The sequence below is a fragment of the Peromyscus californicus genome, unplaced genomic scaffold (genome assembly GCF_007827085.1).
Source record: "Peromyscus californicus insignis strain IS unplaced genomic scaffold, ASM782708v3 Scaffold_7__1_contigs__length_154581171, whole genome shotgun sequence".
Classification (NCBI taxonomy): domain Eukaryota; kingdom Metazoa; phylum Chordata; class Mammalia; order Rodentia; family Cricetidae; genus Peromyscus; species Peromyscus californicus.
Genome location: NW_026294595.1, coordinates 95,725,716 through 95,734,613, shown reverse-complemented (window position 1 = coordinate 95,734,613; position 8,898 = coordinate 95,725,716). Strand labels below are relative to the sequence as shown.

General features: G+C 44.7%; 1 protein-coding gene across 8 annotated transcripts in view; it reads left to right on the top strand.

The window, feature by feature from the left end:
* Tp53bp1 (tumor protein p53 binding protein 1) overlaps positions 1-8,898 on the top strand; it is a 90,191-nt gene that overhangs the window by 1,263 nt on the left and 80,030 nt on the right. The gene's annotated exons all lie outside the window — the stretch shown is intronic.

The following is an 8,898-nucleotide window of genomic DNA, read 5'->3' as shown; positions in this document are numbered from 1 at the left end:
CTGGGCGTGGTCAGGCGGGTTGCGCAGTATTGAAGGGGACAGGATGACCTTCCTGCCCTGAGTCCCTAGTGAGTTGTTATTCCAAGGATAGTGGTTGGCTAGTCTCCATCTCTGCTGAGTGCAATGAGCTCAGACTGCAGCATGGAGGTTTTGAGTAAAACCCAGGAAAGAACTTCCCAACTACTAGTGATGTGACACAGTGGATAACCTTAGGAGGCGGTGCAGTTACTGTACAGAACTGAATAAATACTCTCTCCCTTTCCCTCTCCCTCTCTCCCTCTCTCGCTCCCCTCCCCTTGCCACCACCCCGATTCCTCAAAGTGTCTCCACCACTACAGCGTCTCTTATCCTGATTAATTCTGTTGTATGTCTCAGACAGAAGACCTGTCTCTAGGCTCCGGCAGTACTTGCTTTTTCTCCCATTTACCTTGCACTTTGGAGATGGTAGAAGAAAAGAGGGGCTGGGGAGATGGCTCAGTTGGTAAAGTATTACCCTTGCAAGCACGAGGCCCTGAGTTCAGATTCTCAGAACCCTAAAGAGCCAGGCACAGGGGTGTGCACTTGTAATCCCAGAGATGGTGAGGTGGGAGGGAGAGACCGGTGGGTCCCTGGGAGCTTGCTGGACAGCTAGCCTAGCCTCCCAGGTGAAGTTCCAGGCCAATGAGAGACCCTGCTATGTTAAACAAAGAAGTAGAGGGTGTCTGAGGAACAACACCCCAAGTTGTCCTGTCACACTCACATGCACACACATGAAACCCCACTCCCCTCAAAGACAGGAAAGAGTGATAATACCTGATACAACAAGGCTGCCACTGAGCCACGCTCTGATTGTTAAGTACCTCACAGAAAATCCTGGCCCTATCATGAAACATGTTATAGCTAACCAGCCAGTCCATACTGTAAATATTTCAGACATGGCTGGGAAAATCCTTTTTGTAGCACAGACAGGAAAACAGTGCTGTCAGGATATCAGGTGGTAGGGTGCCCCTTCACACACACACCGCCAGTTGCAGATCTGAATCTGGAAAAGGGCATGGGAAAATGTGCAGTCCTTTTCTACTACAATCATAAAGAGTAGCACATGAAGCAGGGAGCCAGAATGGATTGTGGGGAGAGGAAGGGAACAGTTTCCATAGCAACTGTAGAGATGAGGCTTTTAACAAGCAAAGGGTCTCTGTATAAGGGACAGCGGCAGTTAAGTACAGAGTCTGCTTCCAGTAAGTCTCACAGAGATTAGTCAATAGACGCAAATGGTACAGGAGGGATCACACCCAGATTAGATGGTAGGGGCAGAAATGTAGGACTCTGATTTCAGACCCTGCTAGAATCAAGTCTTAGTAATTATGGCTGCAAATGCAGCCTGTGATGATGTGTTCTGGATAAGCAGTCAGTGAGTCCCTTTGCCAAAGGCAGACAATGTCATAGAAAGATTGGCTCCATGTATCTCTTCATCATCCTCTTCTGGGTGATGTTTCCATTACTATCATTATAGCATCAGAAAATGTTTGAAAAGCTGGGTGTAGTGGTGGAGTGTGTCTGTTGATCCCAACACACAGGAAGACAAGGCAGTAGGATTGTTAGAGTCAAGGCCAGACTGGGCTACATAGTGAGGCCCTGTCTCAAACAAGCAAAATTCCATCAGTTTTTCGAGACAGGGTTTCTCTGTGTAGTTTTGGTGCCTGTCCTGGATCTCGCTCTGTAGCCCAGGCTGGCCTTGAACTCACAGAGATCCACTTGGCTCTGCCTCCTGAGTGCTGGGATTAAAGGCGTGCGCCACCACTGCCTAGCCAACAAGAATATATTTTAAGAGTTAAATTATACATATAACAGTTGCACCAAGTGCTCTGTAAAGAAAGCTGGAGTGTTTTTGCATGTGTGCTCCCGATTTTTTCCATTTTTGAAATGGTCTTCCTGTGCAGCCCTGGCTTGAGTGAACCCACTGTGTGGACCAGGCTGGCCTCAAACTCAGAAGTTCACCTGTCTCTGCTTCCTGAGTGCTGGGATTAAAGGTGTGCTCCAAGATGTCTGGGCAGGTTTTTTTTTTAATGTGTGTGTGTGTGTGTGTGTGTGTGTATGAGCACATGGGTTTGGGTAGTCATAGAGGCCCCCCCACAAAAAAAAAAGCCTAAAAAAAGTGGTATTATAGGTGGTTGTGTGCTGCCCAGTGTGGATGCTAGGAACGAACTCTGGTCCTCTGCAAGAGCAACAATCATTCTTAACCACTGAGTCATCTCTCCAGCCCCTATACCCCAGAATTAATTACTTAATTCATTTATTTATTTATTGGTTTTTTTTTTTTTTTTGAGACAGGGTTTCTCTGTGTAACAGCTCTGGCTGTCCTAGAACTCATTTTGTAGACCAGGCTGACCTCAAACTCACAGAGATCCCCTGTCTCTGCCTCCTGAGTACTGGGATTAAAGGCATGTGCTGCCCACCACCCAGCTGCCCCAGGATTTATAATGACAGAAAACATATATGGGAAATACTTAGAAAGCTAAATAAAGAAGAGCAAGGTTTGGTGGCACACATCTGTCATCCCAGCACTTGGGAGTTAGAAACAGGGAGATCGGGAGTTCAAGGTCATCCCTTTTACACAGCAAGTTGAAGGTTACTCTGTGCTGCATAACAGACCCTGTCTCACAAAACAAGTAAAGACGAGGTACCTTTTAAAACAAGAGGTCTACCTGTTTTGTGTCTTAAGTTTAAATTCTGCTTTGGCAGAAGTCACATAGAAAAAATATGTTACTCAAAGGCCCATCTCTTGGTGTGTGGTGGTACAGGCCTTTAATCCTAGCAAAAGCAGGTGGACCTCTGAATTCAAAGTCAGCTTGGACTACATAGTGAGTTCCAGGCCAGGCAGGATTACATAGTGACACTCTGTCTTAAAACAAAAGCAGCCGGGCGGTGGTGGCGCACACCTTTAATCCCAGCACTCGGAAGGCAGAGGCAGGCGGATCTCTGTGAGTTTGAGGCCAGTCTGGGCTACCAAGTGAGTTCCAGGAAAGGCGCAAAGCTACACAGAGAAACCCTGTCTCGAAAAACCAAAACAAAACAAAACAAAACAAAACAAAACAAAAAAAAAAGCAAAGCAAAGAACAAATCACAGACCCAAAGGATTGTTGGGAACCCGTGATATTTGCAAATGTAAGGTACATACAGTTGTTCTAGGTGACTGTGGAGCCCACTTTAGTGTCTTATTTAACTATGGACCCCTTCGCCCATCACAGATGATCTTATAGGACTCCCCCATGACAGACGTAGGGTACAGCTAATGCCTTTGAATTATGTGTGTCGAAGGGCCATTGACTCGTATAAAGCATCTCTGAGGGTCCGCCACTGAAGGAGAAGTTCACTAGTGCAAGAGGAGGAGGAGGAGGAGGAGGAGGAGGAGGAGGAGGAGCACACTAGTACAGACTTTTCCTTAGGTGTGCGGTGGCCTAGGCACAAAGCACAAACTGGAGGACCAGGGAGACAGTTCAGTCCACGAAGTGCTTTCTGTAAGCCCGAGAGTCAGAGTTTAATCTCTACAACCCACATGAAAAGCCCAACATGGTGGTATGTGCTCGTAACCCCAGCACTTAAGGAGGCAGAGGTGGAAGGATCCTTGGGTTTTGCTGGTCAACCAGCTTAACTTAATTGGCAAGCTCCGTGTTCCAGTGAGAGACACTGTCTTAAAAAACAAAACAAAACAAAAACAGAGTTCTGGGGGTACTGTAGAGATGGGCCAGGGGTCAGGAGACTGAATAATCTTTCACAGAACCAGGGTTCAATTCTAAACATCTACATAGCGACTCACAACTATCTGTAACTTCAGGGGACCTCTGTGGGCACCAGACTTGCACATACTGTATAGACCGACATACATGCAGTCATACACACTAGATAGATAGATAAATTAAAAGCAAACAAACAAGGTAGACAGGAGTCCTGCCCTGAGTAGTTTTATGCCCACTTGACATAAGCTAGAGTGGTTTAGGAAGGGTTTCAATTAAGAAGATATCTTCATAAGATTTCCCTGTGGGCAAGTCTGTGGTGCTTGTCTTAATTAGTGATTGATATGGGAGGGCTCAGCCATTGTTGGTGGAGCTGCCCTGGGCAGGTGGTCCTGGGCTGTGTAAGAAAGCAGGCTGAGCAAGTCTGTAAGCAGCACCCCTCCATGGCCTCTGCATCAGCTGCTGCCTCCAGGTTCCTGCTCTGCTTCAATTCCTGTTCTGACTTTCCTCACTGATGGGCTGTGATTTGCAACTGTAAGCTGAAAAAAAAAAAAAACCCTCTTCTCCCCAAGTTGCTTTTGGTTATGGTGTTTTTCAGTGCAATAGTAACCGTAACTAAGAAAGTCCTCAGGAACACACCTGAGGTTAACCTCTGGACTTCACACATGTGGACATATTCACATTCACCAGCACATCCACACATGTTCCACACACAGAATAAGTGGTATGAAAGCTATTTTTACTTTGGGTATGTTTAAACCAATTAGGGAAATTACAGTCAGGCCTCCACCCTATACCAGTGCATAGTGATGACTTAATTGATACATAAATCAAGAAGATGGAAGGGGCATCATGCTAAGGTTTTTCTGAAAATAATCTCATGCTTGGTAGTTAAGATATTGAAGCTGTCCTCATGAGAAAAGCAGAGCTTTATTCTAATTAACTAGACTCACTCTGAATTGTGTGTGTTTGTGGGAAAGGGAAGCGTAAGTCCAAGCTTAAAGTCTCCACAGGACCAAAGCCAGTTCTGGCAATTCTTACATGAGAGATGCCTGCTTCTCTCTGACTTCTCTCCTGCAGAGTGTCATCAGTTGTTCTGGGGTCTGAGCTCATGGGGCAGAACTTCAGCCTGCTCTGCTAGGTTGCATGGTCTTATCAACCAAAATATCCAAAGGGAGCTCAGATTCCCAGCCTGTGCTGGGTTTGGTTCTGCCTGGAAAGCATTCTTTATACAGAGAGAAGAGTGTCAGGTTACAGGATTGCTGCGTCAGAGGCTTATCCTTGGCTTTGGGGAAAAATACCATGACCATAATGCATACCAGCAGTCACAGGGTCACCTTCTAGCATGAACAGATGGCTGGTCTGTAAGGACCTGGATTCAAACCCTAAAAAGACACAAGTTAATCTCTGACAGATTGGGGTGAGAAGGAACTTTGCTTTTTTTTGTTTTGTTTTTGAGACAGAGTTTCTCTGTGTAGCCCTGGCTGCCCTGGAACTCACTCTGTAGACCAGTCTGGCCTCAAACTCACAGAGATCTGCCTGCCTCTGTCTCCCGAGTGCTGGAATTAAAGAGGAGCTTTGCATTAATTCCTATGTCTGGCCCCCAGAGTAGACCCTTAATAAATATTTACTGAATAATTTTCCTAATTATGACTTGCTCACATAAGTGTATGGGTAGAACACTAACTTTCTCTTTTTCTTCCAGAGCATTGTGGAGGAAAAAAAAAATGAAGACGTTTCCCTTTTCTCTTTCCCTACAGGAGTGGTGTAGGATCGTATAATCTTATTTGGGGGGGATCTACATACTGATTTTCATAGTTGCTAGGTAATTTACATTTTCACCAACAGTGTATAAGCCCTTCTAAGCACAAACATGAACACAATAGCTATTCTGACTGGGGTGGGATAACTCTGTGTGTGTGTGTGTGTGTGTGTGTGTGTTTTCTCACCTTTCATCTTGTTTGAAACAGAGGTTCTTGCTGCTGCTGCTGCTGCTGCTGCTGCTGCTGCTGCTGCTGCTGCTGCCGCTGCTGCGTGTGCCAGGCTAGCTAGCCTGCGAGTTTCAGGGGACTCTCCTGTTGCTCTCTCCCATTTTACCCTAGGGGTAGTGGAATTAAAGACACGTTCTACCCTGTCTGAGTTTGTGCGAGTTCTGGGGATCTAAACTCAGGCCCTGGTGCTTGCATGGTGAGGAATTTCCCCACTCCAACAGCGCCCCACTCCACTCCAACTTTTGTTTGACAGGGTTTTGCCATGTAGCCCAGGCTAGACTTGAATTCATGAGCCCCTTTCCCCTCTGCCTTTCTAATATTAAATTGTAGGCTTGAGCCAAAATGCCTGGCTCCATCCTCTCCTTTAGTCTGAGAAAAGCTGTTCCTTAGACAGGGCACACTTAAGGACTGTCTTTGTGGTGTTGGAGATGATGTGTCTGGTACAGCTTAGTTTGGAGGCCATGACTATGTGAGTCAAATTTTGCACATACACCACCCTCTCCAGAATATTCATAAAGTGCGTTTCTGTTCTTTCAGAGAATGCGTGGGTTGAAAAAAATTATTTCTTTTTGGTATCACAAAACCACAAGTACTTTTTCTCATCAGTTATTTTTTTGAAGATCCTTCATCAAAGCAACTAGTAGCCTTACCACTGTTAGGTAGTTATCTACCTGCAGAATAAGATGCTACGAGCTCAACTAATAACAAACACTTAAAACTTAGATCTTTATTCAAACATATACTAGCTTTTCATAATCTAGTTTAGTGATGATCCCTCTTTTTCAAAGTAGAGTGATAAATGAATAATGCCATGTAGATTTAAATAAAGGATGGGAGTCTTTACGGATTTGAAGTCAGGAAGAGCAGATTCCTGGCATACCCACAGGGAGCTTCCAGGGCCTAGCTCCCCTTTGTGGTGTCCTGTCTGTGGCTAGCCTACACTCACCCTCTCATTCAGCTTAGCCTGTCACCCTCCCCTCAGCCATTCCGCCCCTTCTCTTCAGCCTGTCCCTTTCTCCCTGACTGCTTTGTTCTTAACTCTCATCAAAGGGTTTATGTAGTTGTGTTTACCTTTAGTCTCCCTTTATTTGTGGAAAAAGGTTCTGTCCCCTTCCACAAAGAACTCAAGAGAGATCCTTTAAACACAGCTCCCGCTTGTTAATCACGCGAACTTGGGCCAGCTGCTTACCTTCTCTGTGCTTTGGTGTCCACATCTGAGAAGTTATGATCATAAGGCCCAGTGAGATGATTCAGTGACAACCTGACAACTGTCAGTGTAAGCCTGACAACCCGGGTTTGAGCCCTGAAACTCACGGTTGACAGAGAGAACCAATCTCTGACATCTACATGCACGCCATGGCATATATGTGCACACAGGCACACATGCTAATAACAAAATTTTTAAACATTTAAGTTAGTCATTAGAATTATAATAATAGAGACTAGAGAGATGGCTCAACCATTAAGACACTTGATATTCTTGCAGAGGACCTGAGTTCAGTTCCCAGGAAATACATCGGATAGCTCATAACTGTAACTCTAGCTTCAGGATCTCTAATGCTCTCCTTTGACTCCATTATATGAGACCCTGTCTCAAACATGCATGTGTGCACACGCAAACACACACACAAACACACACACAGAATCTCTAAGCTGGATGTGGTGGCATACAACTATAATTCTGGAGAATGAGGTGGATGGATCACCAAAAGTTTAGGGCCAGCCAAGGCTACACAATAAATTTCAAACTGGTCAGGCTCTATATCAAGGCCTTTTCTTAAAACAACAACAACAACAGTAATAGTAGTCTTCTACCATTAAAAAAAGTAAGCATTTGGATGTATGAAGTTAGCATTTGTTGGTGGAGCACATTAGTAGAAGAGATGAGTTTACTTTAAACATGTTGCCTTTGGGTGTCAACTGAACATCCAAATGAAAATATTAAGTAAGGAGTTACATTTTCAGTTTGGAACATGGGAAAAAGATATGGGATAAAGATAATAAGTTGGAAGTTATTAGCATATAATGGTATGATAGATGTATAGCAATGAGGCTGGATAAGATCAAGGAACAATGTAAAATGGAATTTAGAACATAGTAACTCCTCAATAACTATTTATTAGAATGGCTTTACTAAAATCCTTTGTTTTGACTTTAAAATTTTTTGCAGTTCTTTAAAAAAATATGTCTTTAAGTTGGGCATTGTTGGCACATGCCTTTAGTCCCAGCACTTGGGAGGCAGTTAGGCGGATCTCTGTGAGTTCGGAAGCCGACCTGGTCTACAGAGCAAGTTCCAGGACAGTCAGGGTTACACAGAGAAACCTTGTCTCAAAAAATCAAAAACAAACAACTAAACCAAACAACAACCACAACTCCAACAAAAAACCATATCTTTAAAAGTTTTTATTACATTTGTTTATTTGTATACAGGGCTGCATGCCAGTACCATAGTGCCCAGATGGAGGTCAGAGGACAGGTTGTGAGAGTCAGTTCTCTTCTTCCACCATGTGGGTACCTGGAAGTGAGCTCAGATCTTCAAGCTTGGTGGCAAGTACCCTTCCCTGGGGAGCCATCTTGCCAGCCCTCTTGCAGTCCTTCTGTTGACTTTTGCACTATCCTGCCCCCAGCAGGTAGGTCTCATGTAATCCAGAGTGGCCTTGAATTCCATATATATCCAAGGCTGGTCCTGACCTCCTGATCCTCCTGTCTTTTCCTCCCAAGAGCTGGGATTACAGGTATGTACTACCACAACCACTGTCATCGTTCCTATAGACTGTCAGTTCCTTGAAGATGTCTTTCACTTCATTCTTCCTGTAACACTACACTAAGTAAAAACAGGACCTTGTGTGTAAGAAAATTGGAATTAATGAAGGTGAGCTTGTGGAGGAACTTTTGGTCAGAAGTGAGTTTTACTTCCTCTGGCATGTTCACCAGAGACTCTGCAGTAAGCACACACAAGCTTGGCCAGGACATATTACTGTTCTTACCACTAATTTGCTCCCTAGCTCTGTCCAACTCATATTAACCTCCCGTTCCTTTTTGTTTTTGTTTTGTTTTTGTTTTTGTTTTTTTTGTTTTTCGAGACAGGGTTTCTCTGTGTAGCTTTGTGCCGTTCCTGGATCTCGCTCTGTAGACCAGGCTGGCCTCGAACTCACAAAGATCCGCCTGGCTCTGCCTCCCGAGTGCTGGGATTA